General features: G+C 39.6%; 1 long non-coding RNA gene across 1 annotated transcript in view; it reads left to right on the top strand.

Annotated features, from left to right (window-relative positions):
* Positions 1–8,105: 8,105 nt before the first annotated feature.
* LOC132372100 (uncharacterized) overlaps positions 8,106–23,865 on the top strand; it is a 46,101-nt gene continuing 30,341 nt past the window's right edge. Inside the window, exons 1-2 of the long non-coding RNA XR_009505096.1 lie at positions 8,106–8,190; positions 8,786–8,872. This is a non-coding gene — a long non-coding RNA (uncharacterized LOC132372100). The remainder of the gene's footprint in view (positions 8,191–8,785; positions 8,873–23,865) is intronic.

The following is a 23,865-nucleotide window of genomic DNA, read 5'->3' as shown; positions in this document are numbered from 1 at the left end:
CCTGCCGGGCCCTGGTTGGCACGGAAGGGCTCAAGGGATTGTCCATCTTATGGATATTTTTTGATTTTCCTTGATTTTCTAACTGCTGTTTGTTTTCTTGCGCTCTTTTAATGTTCCCAAATCATGCCATCTATGAAGTCATCTTCGTTTCCTCCTAGAGTTGTCTCATTGAATCCTTCTTTCTCCTGCCCCAGTTTATTATACTGATGACTCAATAGTCCTGCTCTATAGCTTTCATCCTGAGATTTTCCTTTGCTGCTGTCCTGATTTGGTTCCACAGTTTCATGGTAACATAGCTATCTGGGATGATAGGGAGTATTTAAGATCATGGGCTCTGGAGCCAGATGGCTCAGGGTTAGATCTTAGTTCTACAACTTACCAATAACTTAGGTAACTTATTTGGCCCCTTTATAACTCAGTCTTCTATTCTATAAGATAATAATAGCAATAGTATATACTTCATAGGATTGTTGTGTGGTTAAATGTAATAATACATGAAAAACACACACAGCACAGTGCCTGGCACAAAATAAGCACTCAGTAAATGCTAGCTATTATTAGTTATCTTCTTTCTTTATTTCTCTTCTCCTTGTTTTGTGGGAGTACATCCTCAGATGACTTCCTAATAAAGAGTGAATAGATCAGATATTCTGAGGCTTTGCATCTCTGAAAATATCTTTATTCTGCTCTCACACTTAATTGACAGTTTTGACAGGTTTAGAATTCTAGATTTTGATGACTCATTGCCCCTTCCCTTAAGTGACCCCGGACTATAACACTGTTAGAACTATCATATCTAGTTTCTATAGTGTTTCTGACTCATATTGTCACTTTTGTCTTATTTTATTCTTTTGAAATGATTCACTAAGTCCAAATCACACTCAAGGCAAGGGGAACTAGGCTCCACTTTTGGAGGTCCTAAAAAAGAATTTATGAACATATTTTAAGCCAACATGGTCTGCCCTCTGGGATCAAGTTATTTGCATTCATCTCACATACAAAATATCCTCACCCCATACTGAGAATCTCTCCTCAAAGTCCCAGCCCTTTATAACATCAGCTCAACGTCCAGGATGTTTCATCTCAGTTAGGTCCAGGTGTGGATGAAGTGCCTCAGATGCAGTTTCTTAAGCACAGGTTCTTGAGTACACTTCCCCTCGATCCGAATACCTGTGACTTAAAGGTACAGTCAACACCCCATGATGGGACAGGCATAGGATAATCAGAATAGACACTGCTCTTCAAAAAGTAGGAAACAAGGAGGTACACAAGGTTCACTGGTCCATTGCAATTCTGAAATTCAGCTGGACACAGCTTGGCTGTCCCTTCATTGGGATGCAAAGCCTGGGAATAATTTTCCATGGCTCCAGTTCCACCCTGTGGACTCTTGATTTCATGCTTTGAGTCATTCTTCCTTTTTTATGAAAGAGCCTGTGTCTGCAGCTGCACAGTTGTCTCAGTCTTCTTACTGATTATAGTAGTTTGTGGGTCCAAAGCACTCTTTCACTGTATTGTCTCCATTCTTTGAAGAAGACACTTCTCTGTGTTGGGCTTCTGCTGAGATTGATGAGTAAAACACTCTTCAACTTCCAGTTATGTAGTAACAAAGAGAACCTGTAGGTCCTACAGTTTACTTTGCTTTATGAGGGTATGCTTATATTGCAGAATACTGGGATTCTCCAAGACTCTACTTCTTTTAGGAAACTTTTCTGGCATCTTTTCCCAAATGTCATCTGTTCAATTTTGTTCTTAATTTCACATTTTATAAGGCCTGCATCATTAATGTTATCTGTGCCATTAAAATATGAAACTATATTTCAGTGGTATTGACAATGTATCAGTTAGGAATGCATTCAGCTATAAGTAACAGAAAGCTTGCCACCAGTGGCTTAAACAAAGAGAGATTTGCTCACAAAGCAGGGTGCAGGCTGCACTCCTTTAAGGCAGTAGTGTCATCTAAAGCAAGCTGCATGGAATGGCAGAGCTGCCGATTTCTTTATAACCTACTTTAAAACACTGTAAGAAATGCCAGCAATCATTAATACTAATAATATCTATTTTTTACTGCTCACTTACCACTTGCCCTCTTCAAAGTACGTTACACAGATGAGCATTTCAAGCTCACAACAGATCTATGAGGTGGAACGGTTGATGTTATTGAACGTCATTCCTTTTCTTCTTCTCCAGGTCACAAACTGGCTGTGATGTTTCTAGGGTATGTGGCTTCACCAAAGTTCCTCCACAGCCTCCTTTTGCTTATCAGTGCATCAAGCAAACTTAGAGGAATTCTAGACTCCAAGGCTTTTGGGTTTTGGAGAAACCAGTCGGTCTAGCCTTTTCAAATCCATGTTAAAGATCCATGGGGTTCAGTATTCTTTTTTTTTTTTTTTTTTAATTGCTCTCCATCAACAACCTCAAGAGAGTCTTTTTTTTAAACTTTTGGGTTTATTTATTTATTTATTTATTTATGGCTGTGTTGGGTCTTCGTTTCTGTGCGAGGGCTTTCTCCAGTTTAGGCAAGCAGGGGCCACTCTTCATCGCGGTGCGCGGGCCTCGCATTATCGCGGCGGCTCTTGTTGCGGAGCACAGGCTCCAGACGCGCAGGCTCAGTAATTGTGGCTCACGGGCCTAGTTGCTCCGCGGCATGTGGGATCTTCCCAGACCAGGGCTCGAACCCGTGTCCCCTGCATTGGCAGGCAGACTCTCAACCACTGCGCCACCAGGGAAGCCCCGGGGTTCAGTATTCTTTCAGGATGAACCCTCTGATGGTGCTCCTGTGGGTGGATTGACTTTGTGCTTCTTGCCTCCCAGGAGGCACTGCAACTTTTGAATCTATTATAATTATCGATTCAAACGAAAACAAAAGGTTTTACTTTGTCTTCTTGTTGATGTTTTCTAACTTACGCTAAGTTACCAGATTTCGTTTTATTTACTTCTTATCATCATACAACTTCTCTAACATCATTACAGAGCAATGGCGGACCGAGGTGTAGCCTCAGCTGCCGTAACTTAAGATGAGGCAGTAGCAACAGTTAGCTTGGACTCCATCCAGTCCGTGGCCACGTGGGTTTGTCTGCTTCTCTCCATTCTTCTCACCTCCCAGCCCCATCAGTGGTGAGAATCTGATTAGTAAGTGAGTCTAGCAGATATGAATATAGACCATCTCACTGGTCAACCTTTGTGTTTAGCCAGGGTAGCAGGGGCAGGGTTAGTTCTGACAGAAGCACCTGGTTTTGGGAGGCCATAGAGCAGTGTCTGCGCTCCTCCTTAGAAGGGGGCAGGATACATTTCAAGCACTTAGGGGATTCACTGCTTCCCAAGGGCTGATGTGTTTTTGTCACCTTCATCCATTTACCAAACTAACATAAACTTTATGATAAAGAAAGTGGGGTTTGTGTATCCTTTGCAGAGTGGAATCCTTGTCCTAGTTTTGGGTATCTTGCCAATAACTGGTAGATTTCCTAAAAATATAGGAGTAGGACCTTAGAATCTGAGCACTTTATGGTTCTGATGGGGGGAAGGGGTGGAAGGGTCAGATCATACTTCGAGAAATTCTGCCTTAGAAAGTTATAGCCCTTTAGATTTTCAAAGCACTGTATACAACCTGGTTAGCAAAGCTCTGAAAAGTATGTGTCAGTATAAATTTAGAGCTTTTTTGAGATCTGGATCTTAGTCTCCCCTCTTTCATTACCTTTCAGTGGTTTTTCCTCCAGAGCTTCCTTTACTTCCTTTACATTATTCCATTAGGTATTTGACCAAACTTGTCAAATAAACTTTTCCTAAAATTGAACACGAACATTTGGAAGAACACTGACATGTTCAATACCCACATATTTTATTATCTCTGGTAGGAGCTGGTTTTTTTCTGTGGAGGGTGAATAAATAAACTAATGTCTTTTTTGGTCCCAAATGAAAATATCTTCTTTATTGATCAGCAAATGTATGTGCAAGGAAACATCCTAGGTACTACAAGGAAGAACAAGAAGACTGGGTGTATAAATTATATTCCATTTGTGTCATCAAAAAAAAGATAAACTATTTTTATCTGATTAATGAGGATAAGCTGTGCTTTAAAAAATAAAAGGAAAGATAGCCATGAAATCAGATAGAAGTTAAACAATAAAATATTTTTTTCCCTAAGGTAGCAAGGAGTTATGAGTAATACCATAATCTGTAAATTTTGTACTAAAAAAGTTGCTGCTATATAAGACTTATCTTTAAAAAGTTTGCTTTGTGTAGTGCTATTATTCCTTTGTTCTTCAGAGCTGAAGACTTTTTTTACTTCTGCTTTTAACATGAAAAGCAAAGACATTTTTCCCCTATATTTTCTTCTTGCCATCTTAAAGCTAAGCGTCTAAAAAAGTGTTTTGTATATTAATTATTTTCTCTCCATCCTTCGTACAAAACCAGGTCTGCGATTGGGAATAGTGTTGACAATTGTTAACCCAAGCCCAGTGAATTTCAGTTGTCATAAAAGTAAGCATTTGAGGAGACTTTGAGTTCATCTCTCAGAGCTCCTTTTCTAGCCCTTGGACAGGATTCCATTGAAATCATCCATAACATAGTGGAGACCCTGTCTGTGGAAGGAACTGTCTGATTTGACCTCATATATTTATTTTTCTAGAAACCTAGGCATTGAGAGGGCTGGGGATTGGGTGGTGGGAGACAGAGACTGCAGAAGTGCAGAATATTCCGGTTTACTTGAAGCCAACTGAGCCGAGGGAAGTTCTGTCTTGGAAGGGCTTGGCTCAGCAGGGCTCAGCCCTCACATGTGTGGAATTAGTGAAAAATATACTTATGAGAACCCACGTGAAGGGTGCCTCCAGAAGTCTAAAAGGGACTTGTTCTTTTTTTTTATTATTATTAAATAAAGGGTCTTGGGGGGGATATTTACTTCACCCTTGTGTGTCTGCACTACTTCTTCACACCAATGATGCTGTAATTACCTCCTTGCTAAGTCTCTTTCTCCCCTTCTGGGCCACAAATTCCTCATTGGCAGGGCTAATCTTTTTATCATCAGCGTAGTGCCAGCCATGTACAAAGTGCTCGGTAGATACTGAATGAATGCATTGTGTTTACAGAGTTCAGACAAACCCCGAACACAGGCTCCCAAATTTTACAGGAGAACTAGCTGTGTCGATTCAGTTTATGTATAACAGAAACAATCTGTAATGGGAAATATATATACATATATATATATATATATGTATATATATATATATATATATATACATATATATATATGTATATATATATATATACACATATATATATATATGTATATATATATATATTTGACCTCATTCTCCCAAATGTTTGATATATATATATATATATACATATATATATATGTATTTTTGACATACAAAATACGTAATGTGTATTTTGACATAGATTTTTTTTTTTTTTACAGAAACCTATGTAATAAACTTCTGATGAATTCCTAGCATTTTGTGATCAAACCAATTGGCTGAAAACTTCGATCTCTCTTACGATCTGACTTGCAAGCCAATGCTACCTAATAATCACTACATTACAGCCCCTTAGCGAGAGGTTAAGTGGGTGGCCTCTAGAGCCAGGCTGCCTGGGTTCAAGAATCCTACCTCCCCCTCTGACCAGCAGCAGACCTTTGGACAAGCTACTTAATCTCCCTGTTCCTCAGCTGTAAAAACAGGCGCAGTATAGCGCCTACTTCATAGAGCTCTTATTAAAGATTAAGTGAGGTGACGCAGGTAAAACACTGAATTGTGCTACAACTTGGCTGGCTTTGAGTTAATACATGTTAGCTTTCATTAGTACTAATGTAAAAAACGTTATAAAGCCTCAGTTTGCTCATTTGAAATTTTCATATCAGCATGTGCTGAAAGCAAAGAACAGCCACAGAACATAAAACGGCATATTAGAGTCAAGCTTATTTGGGAGAGGAGGTCAAATTCACTAAAAGTACTAAGAGTACAAACCGAGGGAAAAATGGTCAGAAATACAGAGGATAATAGAAGGAAGAAATTAACTTTAATTCCTCCCATACACCAGGTACTACTGTGTGCATTTTATGCTTGTTTTTCTTTCAAGCAAAAATAACAATCCTATGAGATAGGCATTATCATTCCCACTTAATAGATGAATAAACTAAAGCTTAGAAAGGTTAAGAAATTTGTCAAATGTCACACATTTCTGTAGCAGAGCCAGGATTTGAACCTATACCTGTTGTATCCCGCTTTCTCCACTAATCTTTATAAACACATTTGGAGGAAGTTAAGTAAATTAGTCACCCCTCTGCTCCTCTGAGTCCACTCAGAGGAACCGATCATAGGATTGTGAAATCCCAAGGTGGAAAAAAAAAAATCAATTTAAGAACCCTGTTTCCTTCACCTTTGTATTTCTCCTGGTGTACAGCAGAGATGTTCAATCTTTGTGAAATGAATAAGTTTATGAATGAATGAACAAAAGCAGGAATTCCTTTACTCCTGTGATTAGATGGTTTAGTTTGGCTGAGGATCTCAGGGCAACTTGGCTGACATCTAAAGCCACTGTATGTTCCTCCTCTTCTAAATGCCATAAGCAGGTGAAAGAGAAGGTTATCTCATATAACTGTTGTCTCAAATTACTTGTAAGCCAGTTAAAAAACAGACTTCATGAATGCAGCCACGGGGAGTCATTTAGAGTTTTAAACCCTTCCAACACCGGCCCTAGAGACTTGCCTTCCTAGAGTCTCTCTGTATTGGAATCCTGCAGGGCAACTGCAGACACCTCTTCCAATTTATAATGGTATCAGCTATGTTGGACTGCTACAACATGACAAAATGGGTGGGGTTCTAAAAATTAAATATTCAAATTCCCTTTTATCTCCTAAACACCTTCATAAGGTTTAAGTCTGAGGTTTTACTTAGATAAACTGCAGAGCTGAAAAACAAAACAAGACAAAATGGAATAATGGATACAGAATCAGAGATAATACTGAAATAAGGACAGGATAGGTGGGAGAAAATGGGGGAGATAGGAAAGCGGGGGAGGCACCCAGAGAGTCTTTAAATGGAAGTTCAGATTCTAGCCAAGGCAGAGAGTTGGCCCTTGCTTCCTTTGTACCAGAACTCCTGGTAGCTGGGCACTATCTGCTTCCCAGCTGTAGGATAGATCAGCTGCCCCTGCAATCACGTGGGAAAACACCACCGAGAGAATCTGCTCATTCTCTTGCCCTGTAATGCTTACCCACTGGCTGGTATTGCTAAAAGCACCTATGTTTCTCATGATAGAACAGGTAGGTTTACCTCTGCCGGACTTTGCTTGCTTTCTTCTTCTCAGTTCGTTGATCCACCCATGGCTTTATCCAGACATTCAACAAAAATTTATCGAGGACCTCTTTGTGCCAGGATCTGTTCTAGAGGTGAACCCTGCCTCCCCGTACTGACAGGTTGGTGGGTGAGGCTTACATTCTGTGCTTGCAGCTACTACATCAGGAGGTCACCGTAGCCTTCTGTTGCTTTTTCCTTGTCATTTGGCAGGTGTCTGCCTGAGGCTTTTCTCTCATTACGTACAGGGTGGAATTCAGTGCTTTGGGGATATGAATGATTATAGTGAACGGACTCCTGGATGTGTCAGTTATCTTGGTGAATTGTACGCATTTTTTTCAAAAGCTAGTTTACTTTTGAGCTAGATTTTTTTTTTTTTTTCCCTTAAATCCCACAACGTCCTTCTGGAGCACGCCAACGCCTGGGATGGCTGGAGCCGGAGCCCTGCCCACTCAGCTCCCCCTCACACTCCCCTGTGTTGAGCTAGATATTTTAAACAAGGCAAAACAAGCCGGAAGGGGCTCATGAAAATTACCAACGGATCGACGAACATTCAGTGGCTTCTTGTGGAAAGCACTGGTCAAGGGACAGAGTTGTGGGGTGAGTGCCCATGCTGCAGGGCTCTTTATTCCGATTAAAGTGCAGCCAACCTGGACCTTGAAAGGTGTGGCTTAGAGAAAGCTCTGAGAACACCCCAGCCCCGCCTCCTCATTTTCCTGTTTTGCCCCGGAGAGCCACAGCGCCTGCCCAGGGTTGTTCAGCTAATGAGTGCATACAGCTGGGAGGAGAATCCTCAGAGTCTGTCGTCTGTCCAGCGTCGTTTTCTGCAGATCCATTTGCCTGGGAGGGCTTAGCCCTTCTTGGGCTTTTATTGGGTTTTGCTGTAGGAATCTAACGCTAGGTAGGTTTCTCAGGTAGTTGGAGCTGTGGGAGGGGCCGTGACAACCGGGTGGGGTGAGAGGCAGGGAGACGTGGAAAGAGAGAGGACCCTGAAAGACCAGGACAGTGGGCCTGGGGGATACTCTGCCTCCTTCCATTTTGCTCCAGGCTGGTCTTAGTGAGGTTTTCGGGACAGCCTGGTCTTGAGCGCAGAGAGTAGGGGACGCCTTGGGTGGGTACCTGGCAGTCTGTGGGAAATATGTGTGTGTATGTGTGTGTGTGTGTGTGTGTGTGTGTGTGTGTGTCTGAGGGAAGGGAAGAGGCTCACAGTGGAGGGATGTGATATTTATTCTGATTCCCATCCAAGTCATTTTCAAATGTTTCAAATTATAGAGCATTTTTCTTAAAAAAAAGTAAGTCCTAAGTAATAATAACAATAATAAATAACACTGGGTCTAGGAATTGATGTTCATTGTTTACAGCGATTCCTTCTAAATATGTTTCTTTGTTTTTAGAAGTTGGCTTTGGTCTCCTCTGAATCCTGGAAGATGTAATGGAATATTAAAGATGGTTTGGAATGGAACCTTTATTGGTGTGATTTTTGATTCGTTTCACAGGTCGAACGTTCTGGCCAGAGACATCTGAAATGTACAGTCAAGTGAGTTACGCCAGCCCACGTGGGATAGAGAGCAAGGCGGAGTGGGGTGAGTACGGAGAGTGCAAGGTTTAGACGCTGAGTTCACAGCACAACTACCAACCCGCTGTGTGGATTTGGGCAAATCAGGGTTCTTTCTATTCTGAAGTTTCATGATGCAAGTTCTACGTGAATTCTGTACAATCAAAATTCATGCCTGCATGAATAATTCAGAAAAGAGGGTTTCAGGTGGAGCTATTCAGGCAGACATTGTTCATCTTTCAAGTCAGTGATGGGAAATGATCAGAACTCCAGGATCATATGGCTGAGGTTCAGAAATTTTATTCATTCACCATGAAGACATTTTGATATTGAATTTAATGTTGTCCAGGCTTAGTTCTTCTATTTTGGTCACTTTTTAGTTAAAATGTTAGTTAGATTAGCAATGCATTTATCTTAGTTATAGCAGAGCTAACATCTGAATAGAGACTTGTCAGAAAATTAATAAGGTTTTTCTGTTTCTTTTGTAAAGAATAGTCATCGATTTGCATAAAATATGCCTTGATTATAGTGACCAGCCCATGAAAGAATATTGTGAGCCTAGGATTCTATTGTGGAATACAGGGTTTGTTACATTGAAACATGATTATGAAAATTCCAACATTCTTACTCCTGATGGTTAAAAGAAGAGGGATAACTTAGTTGAGATAAATTATTGCTGTTGAAAATGTAAGTGTAAATTAGATTCTAATGCATTATTATGCTAGTTGTTCTTCATTATGCAAAGTATTGTGTTAGAGATGGAAAAACGAATCTCTCTTCTTGAGAAAAAATAATATTCAAGAGTTCGTTGATCATAAAGGGCCCCTGGAAATTTCACAGAAAATCCTCTTTTCTGTAGATTTGTTCATTGTCTCACTACCCCATAGACCTTTTTCTCACATTTTAGCTTGGTGTTCTAGATCTGAGAGTTAGGGTGCTGCCTCCTTAAAATACTTCGAATAAGTCTTTTCCTGTATGATTGTTCCATGTTCAGAAAAAACAGATGTATTTAAGATTTCTATTATAGACCCACTGTTATGATGATTGGTGCATGTAAGCTGTGTTTACCTTTTCTGGAGAGCAAATTGGCAGTAAATATCCAGAACCTTAAACTGCTGCTTATACCCTTTGGCTCAGTAATTTCACATCTAGAATTTTGTCCTAATGCCATAATCAGAGATGACAGATGAAATTGGTGTACAGAGATGCTTGTGTAAGAATATATGTAAGAAAATTGGAAATAAATGATGTCCAATAATGGGATGGTAATTGAGTTACAATACACCCACACAGTGAAATTTTATGTAGTCATTTAAGTCATGTTTTCATAGCATGTTTAGTGCTCTGACGTTAAACGAAAAAGAGCAGCAGTATGTAAAGTTATATAGAAGATATATTCCAAGTTTTATTTATATATTCAATCAAATACCTCAAAGTCTTTTGAGGTATAATTTACATACAGTAAGATTTTCCCTTTTTAGGTCTATATTTTGATTCGTTTTGACAAATGTATGTGGTCATGTGATAACCACCACAATCAAGATATAGACTCTACTACCCCAAGAAGTTTCTCTTGCCCCTTGGTAGTCGGTCCTCTCCCTCTACTCCCAATCCCTGCAAACTATAGTTTTGCATTTCAGAAAGTCAGCTAAATGGAATCACACAGTGTGTTGCCTTTTGCATCTGCTGCTTTCACGTCTGAGGCTCATTTATGTTGTGTACGTCAGTGCTTCACTCCTTTTATTATGGAGGAACATTACGGTGTATGGAGGCATCACAGTTTGTTCATTTACCAGTCCATAGACATTTGGATTGTTTCCGGTTTCTGATGATTATGGACGATTTGTGTACAGGACATAATGTTTTTACTTCTCTTGGGTAAACATTTTAAGAGAAGGATTACTGGGTTGTATGATGAGTGTATGCTTAAGAAATTGCCAATGTCTTTTTCAAAGTGTCTGTACCATCTTGCATTCCTACCAGCAATGAGAAGTCCAATTGCTTTGAATCCTTGAAGCTCATGGTATTGCCCATTTAAAAATTTCAACTGTTCTAATAGGTGTGCAATGGTTTCTCATTTTCCTAGTGACTAATGTCAAGCATCTTTTCGTGTACTTATAAGCCATCCATATATCTTCCCTAGTAAAATTTAAATCTTTTAAATCTATTTAAATCTTTTAAAATTAGTTGTTTCCTTATTATTGAGTTTTGAGAGTTCTTTATATATGCTGTATACAATTCCTTTGTCAGATATGTGATTTGGAAATATTTTTACCAGTTTATAACTTATCTTTTCATTTTCATAATAATGTCTTTTAAAGAACAAAAGTTTTAAATTTATCAACTTAGCTGATTTAAATTTTATGTTCCATGCTTTTTTATAATACATTTTTTGTTTAGAATAGTTTTAGATTTATACAGAAAATTGCAAAAACAGCACAGGGAGCTCCCATAAACCCCACACCCAGCTTTCCTTCTTATAAACGTTCGTATGATTTATTTGTTACAACCAATGAATATGGCTTATGTTTTCTGTAACCCATCTAGGAAGTCTTTGCCTGTCCCAAAGTCACAATGATTTTCTGTTTTATGTAGAAATTTTATAGTTTTAGTTTTTCAGTGTAGGTCTATGATACATTTTGAGTTAATTTTTGTGTATGATCTGAAGGAATGTTGAGGTTCATTTTTTTTTTTTTCTGTGTGGGCATTCAGTTGTTACAGCACTATTTGCTCAGTGGAACTTTTAATTTAAAAATATATGCATATATATAACATGTATGTGCATATATGTATGTATATAGTAATGTATATATTATTGAAAGATGTGCTTGAATGGTGGTTTCATTTCATTTTTACCTTGGATATTTTCTGTATGTCTCTGCAATTCTACAAGCATAAGTTTTGAGTGAGCACAGTGTGGGGAAAAGTGATAGTGAAGGTAAATGAAGTAGAAGCAGAGACTGAGAGAAGCTGGCCTCTGAAGGAGGAATCAAGCAGGTTGTGTTGCCGAGAGAGTGATGGGTACTCCGTCACCCGTTTGTCAGTTTCTGAACTACCCTGCAGAGCCTTCAAGCCCTGCCTCTAATGTGGTTCCTCTTTTACTCTGTAGTCTAGTCAGTCCAGTGGCTGAGAATCCTGTGGTTTTTACTTCCACTTCCACCCTTACAATAAATACCCACTACTCTGTTTATTGCAACCTAAAGGAAACATACCAGCCGACCTAGGCACATAGAAAGCTGGCACCTCTTTACGGGGTAAGGATGAATGACTAAAGAAAAACACGTACCCCCCCCCCCAACAAACAAACAAACAAAGAGTTTGGCCTCCATTGTGAAATTAGAGCTATGTCTTTTATTACAATATTGAATTTCTGATGCTTGTAAATATATTGCTAAGATCAAGGGATAACATATTCATATATTAACCATTTATTTATTTTTCAATTTGTTTTTCATATTATTCCAGCTCAGAGACCAGAGATCTGGAAATAAGTGAATTCCGGTCGGGGGTGGAGAGAGGGTTGCAGGTAGAACATTTTTGAACATAGGCCAAAACTCGTACTTGTGACACTGATTATCAGAGATGGCAAAAGCGTCACCAAAGCTGAGTCTTCGTACATGAGACATAGCATGTCATGGTTAAGATCGTGGGCTGGGTCTAAAGGCCATCTCTGGGACTTTCTTAGGTGTGTGACCTTGAGCAGGTTCCAAAGCCCCCTTAAGCCTCAGTTCCTCCTTGTGCACACAGGGGTGATTGAGAGGTGTCTATCAGGTACTGTGCCTGACACAGAGGAAGTGCCACTTCATGTCCTTGCTCCCTAATAGTCCCCAGCGCTCGTGCCAGGCGCCCAGAGGCCTTGTGTTCATGCCTGAACTTTCAGGCTAATTGTTCACTTTGCAATGAAGGCCTCCCGTTTCACTGAGCCCTTGAGCCACCCCATCTGTTTAGCCATCTCTGTCTCCCTGTGTGGGTTCCCGCCTCCTTTTTAAGACCCTTAATTAGGTTTGGGTGATCGAATGATCAGTACCACCTGAGCATCAGTTACTAGCAATAAATGTGGCTCCTCTGAGTAGCTATGGCATACTAATTATTCCCACATAAAGGTAGTTTTCTGCAGCTTTGATTATACCTAAAATAATGGTAAATTATACCCAGTGCATATTTAACATTTTTTGGGTTTTTGTTTTGAAATCATTCTCCTCGGGTTCATGTGGTCAATCCAGAAACATCTGCAGTGACATTGGGGATAAAATTCTTTCGTTCTATTTGTTTTTCCAATTTTTAACTCCAGTGCATTTTTTTAGCATCCCACTGGGAAGTTCAACATCCCATTGTTTCTTCTGTTTTCTGGCTCATGTTTCCTAAATAGCCAATTAATTATCTAATAGGCACTATCTCTGGGAGGTTGTGGCTCTTTGCCAGGTCTAGCGTGTTAATTCTTTCACTGACTTTCTCTCCAGGTCCACAGGAGAGAGGCAACAGGCCAAAGAAGCTACTGAGTTGAAACAGCTAGAAATTCAATTCAACTAGGATTAGGTTAGCACCTGCTAGAGGCAGTGTGCATAGTGGTTAGGGCAGGAGACCTGGAAATGAACCACAAGTAAGCACAATGGACTGGATATGAGAAAAAAATCCCACTATTTCCAGCACTATAATCAAACTTTCCTTATTTTCATTATACGATGGTATATGTAACATGCTACAAATACATAATCTTTTGGAGGCTTATTTTAATTTTCACATTGGGTCTCAGTGTTGGGGATACCATAGGGAGTGGTGTACTTGCCCAGTCTAAAGGGAGGAGAGCTATTTAGATCTGACTGATTTTTTAATAAGGTTTTGTATAATAGAAATATTTCATAATTAATTAATTTTAAGAATATATTCAAAGATTGTAATTGGGAGGAAATCTAGTCAGGAGTCACTACAATAGCCCAGGAGAGGGGCAAGTGACAGGGATTAGAGTGGGGGGAGGAGATGGAGAGATGAGAACAGATCTGGGGTTTTTTAAAAACACTTTTTGTTGGACTTCCCTGGTGGCGCAGTGGTTAAGAATCTGCCTGCCAATGCAGGAGACACGGGTTCGAGCTCTGGTTCAGGAAGATCCTACATGATGCAGAGCAACTAAGCCCATGCGCCCCACCTACTGAGCCTGTGCTCTAAAGCCTGTGCTCCGCAACAAGCGAAGCCACCGCAATAAGTCTGCGCACTGCAGTGACGCAACTAGAGAAAGTCCGCGCACAGCAACAAAGACCCAAAGCAGCCAAAAATAAACAAATAAATAACTAAATTTTAAAAAATGCTTTTTGTTGTTTAATTCACAGACTGTAAAAAGAACAGCTTTTGGTGTATAGTGCTATGAGTGTTAACAAATGTAGAGACTCATGTAAACCGCCCCCCATCATAACGTAGAATAGTTCCATCTCCCTGCCCCCAAGAAATCCCTCATGTTTTAGTCACCCCTCCCCCACCTCTAAGCCCTGACAACCACTCATCTTCATCCCCGTAGCTTTGCCTTTTCTAGAATATCAGAGAAGTGGAACCTTGTTGTATTTAAATTTTCGAGGCAGATTTCCTTCATTTAGTATAATGCGTTTGAGATATATCCATGTTATTCACATATCAATAGTTCATTCTTGTTTTTTCCAAGTAGTATTCCATTATATAGATATAGCAGAGTTTGTTTAATCATTCCCCTCCTAAAGAATATTTGTGTTGTTCCCAGTTTTTGTCAATTATGAATAGAACTACTATATACATTTATGTACAGGTTTTTATATGAATATAAGTTTCACATCTCTAGAAAAAACATGTAGGTGTAGGATTAACGGGTCATATGACAAGTGTCTGTTGAGCTTTATAAGAAACTGCCAAACTATTTTCCAAAGTGGATGTACCATTTCGCATTTTTACTAGTGATGCGTGAGCATTGCAATTTCTCTGCCTCCTTTCAAGTATTTGGTATTGTCTTTTAAAAAATCATTTTAATGGGTGTGTAGCAGTACCTCATTGTGGTTTTAATTTGCATTTCCCTAAAGCCTAATGATGTTGAGCATCTTTTCACGTACTTAAATGTGTGATATTCTGGATATGAGACCTTTGCTGCGTATATGATTTGCAAACATTTTCTCCCAGTCTGTAGCTTGTCTTTTTGTTCTCTTAGTGTCTTTGATGCAACAAACGTTTTAGTTTTGATGAAGTTCAGTTTACTGAAGTCTGCTATTAAATAAACCCAATTAAAGCTTTTAACTTCAGACATAAAATGTGTGCTCTTTGTGGCATGCATTTGCTATTATATATTTACTAGCATCAGAATGTTTTCAGGCTTGTTGCTTATCGTTGCACAAGTTGTGCACTGCACAACTCTAGGAGGTATGATTGTTATGGACCACAATGTATGGCAACTCCAAGAGCCATAATGTGTGCAACTTTTACAACCATCCATTATCTCTGCAGTGTCTTCTTTACTACACAGATTGCCGTCATTGCTGTGGTTCTGTTTTACTTCTCCTGTCATTTATTTGTTATTAGGTGGAATGTATATTGGAGGTATATTTAAGAAGCTCCTCTATATGAACCATCTAAAGCTAACTTCTTCATACTGACTCTTCCTCTCCTTGGGGTTCCAGCAACATCATGCTTTCAGGACGGCTTCCTCAGCTGACTCTTTCCATCAATTCACATTTATGGAAATTGGAAACTCCCTGCGCTTAGCCAGTTTTCACTGTCTAGACAGCCATGGTTTTGAAACTCACATCTAAACAAATGACTAAAAACCTAAGATTTGTAGCATCATCCATTACACTACTCTGGATTTGCATTTTTAAAAAGCAACAGAATATAAAAAAGGGAGAAAAAGCAACAGACTATAAAGACAGAGATGCCATTTGCAGGTAATATTTTGGCTATGAGTAATACATTATTAACTCCAAGTAGCTCTGAGTAAACTGCGAGGTGGCACATGACTTCCCCCTGACCATGTGAGGTACCATTCAGTGGTAGAGATTTTTATATTCTGAATAGTTGACTGGTTGTACTTTCTTGCTCCCAGTTAAAGATGGGATCACAAGCTGCTGGTCGGTCAGCAGTGAGTGTCAGGGCAGAACCAGAAAAGCTTCAACAGAACAGAATTGTTCTCACTGTGCTGCTATGTCGTCATCTTCATCAGTTAATACAGGCTCTAAAAATGCTGCACTGTGTGAGGCAGGGTTAGGGAAGGAGGAACAGACGTCCGATTTATGAGTTGTTTTTACTCAAAATCAGGCTGATGATGTTTTCATCTAGGGAAAGTGCAGAATCTGATTGTATCTTGGGAATGAATATAAGTTAAAAGGGGAAATTGTTAAGGAGGGTAGCTTGGAAGGTGTGGACTTCGAAGGCTGAAGGTTTGGGAGGAGTGGGTGTGTATATGATCAGGCCACTCAAGATGGCTGTTCTCTTGCTCCCTGTACATCCCCTGCTCAGCCAGTCCCTACTTCACTTACACCCTACTCACATGACTATCCAATCCTCTTAATCATAGGGCTTAATCAGTAACTACCTGCATGCTTGCCCCCCGCCCCAGCCGCTGGTTTCCCCGGTAACTGATGAGCCAACCTGATGTCAATTCCCCCTATAAACGGTAGCCTCCTTCGCCCCTGAATAGCAAGGGTGGCTGCCGAGTCTTGCCCACCGTCTGCCGTACACGGTGGCATGTTGCTCCAGGGCTTTGCTTCGCACTTGTAAGGTTCCCTGTCCATTAAACCACTGCTGTCTCTGTCTCTGTTGCTGTCTCCGGGCTCTTTCTTCCGTCTCATGGCTGGGCAACTACAAGGCTTGTAGGACTGCGAAGTCCAGCCGAGCAGTGTGTAATATCACAGGTAGGTCAAAAGATCGTGTAAGAAGGGATTACTGCTTGGAGGGTCCAAAGAAATGGCTAGAGGAATAAGGGAAGGGAATAATTTATTTGAGGGGACCTTGATCCTGCTCTAAGAAGTGATGAAATAGAAAAAGGTAAAACCAGCAGGTCTTCTGTTTTGTAAGTAAGCCCATCAAGATACTATAGGGAAGGTGATCTTCCCTGGATGTCTTCTACCTACCTGGCTTCTTCACAATAAGCTACGGAATGATTTCAGAAAGCATCCAGTTTTCCACCATTACATATGATGCTAGCTGTAGGGTTTTTGTTTTGTTTTATAGAAGTTCTTTATCAAGTTGATTAAGTCTCAACTTGATTTTTTTTTTATGAATGGGTGTTGGATTTTGCCAAATGCTTTTTTTTTTGCATCTGTTGTTAAGATCATATGATTTTTCTTCTTTAGCCCTCAGATGTGATGGATTACATTAATTGATTTTTAAATCTTGAAGCAGTCTTGCATACCTGTAATAAACCCCACTTAGTCATGGTATATAATTTTTTTATATATTGTTGGATGGATTTGCTAACCTTTTATTAAGGATTTTTGTATCTATATAAATGAAAGATACTAGTCTGTAGCTCTCCTTTCTTACAGTGTCTTTATCTCATTTTGTTCTTAGCTGGTTTTATTAATGCTGGCCTCATAGAATGAGTTAGGAAGTATTCCCTTAGCTTTATTTTCAGGAAGAGATTGTAGACAATTAGCATCATTTTTCCTTTAAACGTTTGGTAGAATTCACCAGTGAAACCATCTAGGCCTGATGCTTTCTTTTTTGGAAGGTTATTAATTCTTGATTAAATTTATGTAATAAGTATAGGCTTATCCAGATAATGTATTTCTCCTTGTGTAAGTTTTAGTAGGGAGAGTCTCTTAAAGAATTGGTCCATTTCATTTAAGTTATCAAAGTTTTGGATATGGAGTTGTTCATAACATTCTGCTATTATTCTGTTGATGTTCATGGAATCAGTAACGATCCTTTCTTTTTTTGTGTGTGGTTCAGATTTTTTTTTTAATGTGTCTTTATTGGAGTACAATTGCTTTACAATGTTGTGTTAGTTTCTGTTGTACAACAAAGTCAATCAGCTATAAGTATACATATATCCCCTCCCTCTTGAACCTCTCTTCCATCCTCCCTGTCCCACCCCTCTAGGTGGTCACAAAGCATTGAGCTGATCTCCCTGTGCTCTGCAGCAGCTTCCTACTAGCTATCTGTTTTACATTTGGTAGTGTATATATGTCAATGCTACACTCTCACTTCGTCCCAGCTTCCCCTTCCCCTTCCCCTTCGTGTCCTCAAGTCCTTTCTCTGTGTCTGCCTCTTTATTCCTGCCCTGCCACTAGGTTCATCAGTACTGTTTTTTTAGATTCCAGATATGGGATCCTTTCATTTCTGATATTAGCAATTTGTGCCTTTGTTCTTTTTTTTTTATATAGCCTGGCTATAAGTTTAACAATTTTATTGATCTTTTCAAAGAACCAGCTTTTGGCTTCTGTATTGATTTCCTTTTTATTTTTATTTTTTAATTTCATTGATCTCTGCTCTAACTTTTCTTTTCTTCTGCTTGCTTTAGTGTTCATTTATACTTTTTCTCTAGTTTCCTAAGGTGAAAATTTAGGCTACTAATTTTAGATCTTTTCTAGTGTATGCATTCAGTGCTATAAGTTTCATTCTAAGCAATGCTTTCACTGAATCCCACACATTTTGATAGGTTGTATTTTCAGTTTCATTTAGTTAAATACTTTTAAATTTCCCTCGAGACTTCTTCTATGACTCATGTGTTATTTAGAAGTATGATGTTTAATCTCCAAATATTTGGGGATTTTTCTAGCTGTCTTTCTGTTACTGATTTCTAGTTTAATTCCAGTGTGGCCTAAAACCATAGTATGATTCCTATTGTTTTAAATTTGTAAAGATGTGTTTTATGGCTCAGAATGTGGTTCTTATTTTGAACAAATATTTACCTATTAGATCAATTAAGACTAAGAAAAATACAAGACTTTATTTTACCTTCATTTATTCCTTCTCCAGTACTTTTCCTTTCTTTATGTAGATCTGAATTTCTGTCTGTTGCCTTTTGGTGTTACAGGTTATTATGTGATCTCAATTTTCTGATGGATCTAAGAAAAGTCACTGATTTTCAGTCTGTTCAGTTTTTATCTTGTTGTGAGGATAGGAGTGATGACTTCCAAGTTCTTTACATGTTAGATCTGACAATAAAAGGCCACATTGTATTTTTTTATGACTCACTTTTAAAATTTACATACAGAAAAATTCACTCTTTTGGTATAAAGTTCTGTAGTACAAACAGATACAAAGGTTCTGTGTCCAAATCTTTCCTTTTTATAAGGATACTAGTCATACTGGATTTAGGACTCACCCTATCCAGTATGACCTCATCTTAATTTAAAATCGCATCTACAAAGATCCTATTTCCAAAACAGGTGACCTTCTGAGGTTCCAAGGACATGAATTTGGTGGTGGTAGTGAGGGGGACACAATTCAACTGAATACATTTTAGCACTGAAAGGAGGAAGTGATCGAAATGGTGCTTGGCCAGAAAGCTTCAGGACATGTGATAGACAGAATGTCCCCTCTCCTCCTCTGGCCCCAGCAAAAGTGTTCACATCCTAATCCCCGAAATATGTGTATATGTTGCTTTACATGCCAAAAAACAAAAAGGACTTTGCTGACATAACTGAGGTAAGGATTTTGAGATGGAGTGATTATCCTGGATAATCTCTGGAGGTACGCAGTGCAATCACAAGGGTCCTTATAAGAGGGAGGCAGGAGAGTCAAAGGCAAAAGGAGATGGAATGACAGAAGCAGAAGTTGGAATGATGAGCTCTGGAGATGGAGCAAGGGGCAATGAGCCAAGGAATGCCAGCAGCAGCGTCTGGAAGCTGGAAGAGGAAAGGAAATTGATTCTTTCTGGAGCTTCCAGAAAGAACACAGCCCTTCTGACACCTTGATTTTAGCCTCCTAAGAGTCCTTTTGGACTTCTGACCCCCCAGAACTGTAAGAGAATACATCTGTATTGTTTTAAAGCACAAAGTTTGTGGTCATTTGTTATAGCAGCAGTGGAAAGAGAGCTCGTTCAGCTGGTTCCTATAGATTGAGTGAGTTCTGGCTGTGGATGAAGAAGAGGTAACAGTGGGGAAATGGAGGAAAGGACTGAAGAAAAATCATGCAAGAACTAGTGAGTGTGCATCTGGGGCAAATGAGAAGTCAAAGAAAGCTTTTGTGCTTCTGCCCTGTTAAATAAGCATGTGTTCTAATTTGGGAGATGATTTAAAAAAAATTTTTTTAAATTGAAGTATAGTTGATTTACAGTGTTGTGTTAATTTCTGCTGTACAGCAAAGTGATTCAGTTATACATATATACATACATTCTTTTTTTAATATTCATTTCCATTGTGCTTTATCATAGGATATTGAATATAGTTCTCTGTGCTATACAGTAGGACCTTGTTGTTTATCCATTTTATATATGAAAGCTCACATCTGCTAACCCCAGCCTCCCACTCCATCCTCCCCCATCTCCCTACCCCTTGGCAACCACCTGTCTGTTTTCTATGTCCATGAGTCTGTTTTCTGTTTCATAGATATGTTCATTTGTATCAGATTTTAGATTTCTTTAGGAGATGATTTAAAAAGGCAGGCAGATTCTGTTTAGGCCTGAAATTTTAAATAAAAATGATTTAAGTTTATAGAAGAGGTGGTGTTTTCTTAAATTAATGACTGAACTTAGGATGGACATGCAGTTTTTCAGATTCAAAACACTCCCAAGTGATCTTCATAATCATGTTCCTTCCAGATGACCTCCCACAGATGCCCTTGTTCACTTTACAAAACACCAGCATGTTGAAAGGACCTCTCAACAACTTGTACTGAGGGCTGTTAAGGGCTCATTTTGGCCTGGAGAGCTAAGAAATATATGTAACCAAGCAGACACTTCATAGGTGGGATGATCCCCAAAAAGGACTATTTACCCAGGAGCACAGAAAAATGTCAGAGTAGGAAAAAGAAGTTGGACATTACCACTCATTATCGAGTTTGGATCAGACTCTGGGTTAAAAATAAACTCTCTGCTGGCCAGCTCATTCTGTCATGACCCCAGACTTCTTAGGAAACAGTAATGCGGGAACTCTTTTTTCAAAGACATAGCAAATTATGAGAACATCATGCCAAACAGGGGATAAAAGATCAGATGCCCAGAAAAAGACTTCAAAACCATTTAAAAATTATAAAAACAATCTTTTATTTGAAAAATAAATGGTGATAGCTACAAGTTTCTTTTAACACTTGATTTTATTTATTTTAAAGAGGAACACTATTTTAAAAGGCAAAGGAGATTCTAGAATTGTGTCCCCAGAGATTCTTGAAAAAATAAAAGTGAGACATTTATCCACCTGGGATGGATACAGGAAGTCACTGCCCACGCAGGTAAATAGGTGAGATCAGAGCAAAACTAGGGAGCCAATGGTTTTGAAGTCCTTTTCTCCAGTTAGAGACCTTCAAAAAATGCTGATGCCCAAGCCCCAAACCCTGATATTCTGGTATAATTGTTTGAGAAACAAGACTAAATGGGTCTGGAGTTCCTTGAAAATGAGAAAATTCCTTGATTGACAGAAATTTTCTAGTTATGGTGACTTAATTTTAATAAAATGATCATATTTATGATCACTTTAATTTTAATAAAATTATGATCACATTTTATAATTATTGTCAAAATCTTATCAGTATGACCACTTGAGTGAGCCGAATTCTTTAACAGATTTCATGTAGCCAGAGTTCATCACATACTAAGTATGCAGCGTTACTCTTAAGAAACTGCAGTTCAGTAGAGAAGTGAGGCATGTAAAAAAGGGAAGAGTTCTCACGCCTTGCGATATGTACCAACATAGAATTATGTCTAAATTAAAGGAGTAGGAGACAGGGAGGAGAGGTTAGATTTATTCAGGGTCGGGTTGGGGTGATGTTGAGATAAGAGGGGCTTTTGGTCGTAGCTGAGTTTGGAAAGCCAAATAGGGTTTGTGAGGTCGACAAACAAAGAGGGCATTTCCAGACCCAGGGAAAGCGGGTGAAAAAGCATAGACCTGAGACAGCATGTTTAGCAGATGATCATTCATTTTGCTGGAGGGTGACATTCGGGAGACACAGCAGGATTTGGGGTTGGCAGAAGGTAGGAGATGTGGCTAGAGAGTCAAGCTGGACCCAAGGATAAGGCTCCCTTTCAACAGGGGCCACATCCTAGAACCATTGGCCAACAGTTGGAGGGTTCTAAGACATGGGATGTGAACAGACTTGCTTTTTGCAGGATCCCTCTGGCAGTCCTGGGGGGAAGGAGTCTAGGAGGAGGAGTGAGACTGGAGGCAGGGAGACAAGTAATGAGGGTGCTGCCAAGCCCAGGCAGAAGGGTTGAACTACAGTGACTAGAGAGCAAGGGCTAGATCTAGACTGTATCAGGGAGGCGGGATAAACAAGACCTGGCCAATGGGCGATGGATACAGAGGAGACGGGGAGGCAGGTTGACTTCCAGATTCTTTATCTGACCAGCCAGATGACTTATGATACCCATTACACACTAAACACCGTTGATTTTATAGACTCAGTACTACAGGAACAGACATCTTCCACTTAGCTCAGCAGCAGGGAGAGGGAACTGTGTTTCTGCAGGTCTCCCCAGCCTCCAGTGTGTGGATGGGGGTATAGGGGTGTGGAGTTTGTGTACAGGTGTTCAGGGTAGCATATTGGAATGAAGTAACGCCGTCTGCTTTAGTTGTGGTCAAATAAAACAACATAAAATTTACCATTTTAACCATTTAAAAATGTACAGTTCAGTGGGTATATACCAGTTCAGTGGTATAGAATATTGTACAACATATATACCACTGTAGTGTGTACGTATATACACATACACAGTGTATATATACATTGCATATGCAGTGGTATATACACCGTTAATATATTAAGCATGTTTACATTGTTGTGTAAATATTACCACCATCCATCTCCAGAACTCTTTGCATCTTGCAAAAATGAAACTCTATACCCATTAAATAAAAATTCCTCATTCCCCTCCCCCCCCAAGACCTGGCAGACATCATTTTACTTTCTGTCTCTCTGAATTTGATGCTTTAGGGGTCTCATATAAGTGGAAATATATAGCATTTGTCTTTTTATGACAAGCTTATTTCATTTAGTATCATAACCTCAAGGGTCATTCATGTTATAGCGTATGTCAGAGTTTCCTTCCTTTTATGGCTGAAAAATATTCCATTGTATTGTATACCACATTTTGTTTACCCATTCATCCATCGATGGACACTTGGGTTTCTTCCGCTTTTTGGCCATTATGAATAATGCTGCTATGAATAATGCTGCTTGAACAATATCTCTTCAACACCTTGCTTTCAGTTCTTTTGGATATATACCCAGATGTATTATTGCTGGATTATATGGTAATTCTACCTTTAAGTTTTTGTGGAACCACCATACTGTTTTCCACAGTGGCTGCACCATTTTATTACGTCTCACACGGTACACAAGGGTTTCAGTTTCTCCACATCCTCACCAATACTTATTTTCTGTTTTGTTTTTGTTTTTTTAAATGACAGTAACCATCCAGTGGGTGTGAGGTGGGATCTCATTGCGGTTTAGCAGTGGCCTTTTGCTCCCACTTCTATTAGCTAAAGCAAGCAGCCACAACCTCAGCCCTCAAATTATCCCTATAGTTGAGGGGTCCATGGGGTTTTCTGATGTGGCTTATACCATCGTTCTTGCCCTTGCTTTTTCCAACAGCCATCAAGCCCAGTGGGGACAACCACCCGCCTCCCACTGCCCATGAGTCCAAATTGAGCCTTGAACTCAAAGCCTCTTTTCCACCAGTGCCCTGAACCAATCATTTGACTTGGTCAGTCCGTTGCTGCCCCCTCTCTAACTACCTGACACAGAGGGAAGGGCCAAAAAATAACGCGGAAGGTACAAAACTGGGCATCCCTCCAACTTTGTCCCCATTTGTAGGCTAAGCCTGTTTCCATCACTCCCTCCACCTCCCCAGCTGCACATCCTCTCCCCAGCCTGGATATTGTCCTGGAGAGGAAGGAGCCCCTGGTCTCTACC

This window comes from Balaenoptera ricei, chromosome 9 (genome assembly GCF_028023285.1).
Source record: "Balaenoptera ricei isolate mBalRic1 chromosome 9, mBalRic1.hap2, whole genome shotgun sequence".
NCBI classification, from domain to species: domain Eukaryota; kingdom Metazoa; phylum Chordata; class Mammalia; order Artiodactyla; family Balaenopteridae; genus Balaenoptera; species Balaenoptera ricei.
Note: the sequence above shows the minus strand (reverse complement) of the source record. Positions and strands in the feature narration are given on the sequence as shown.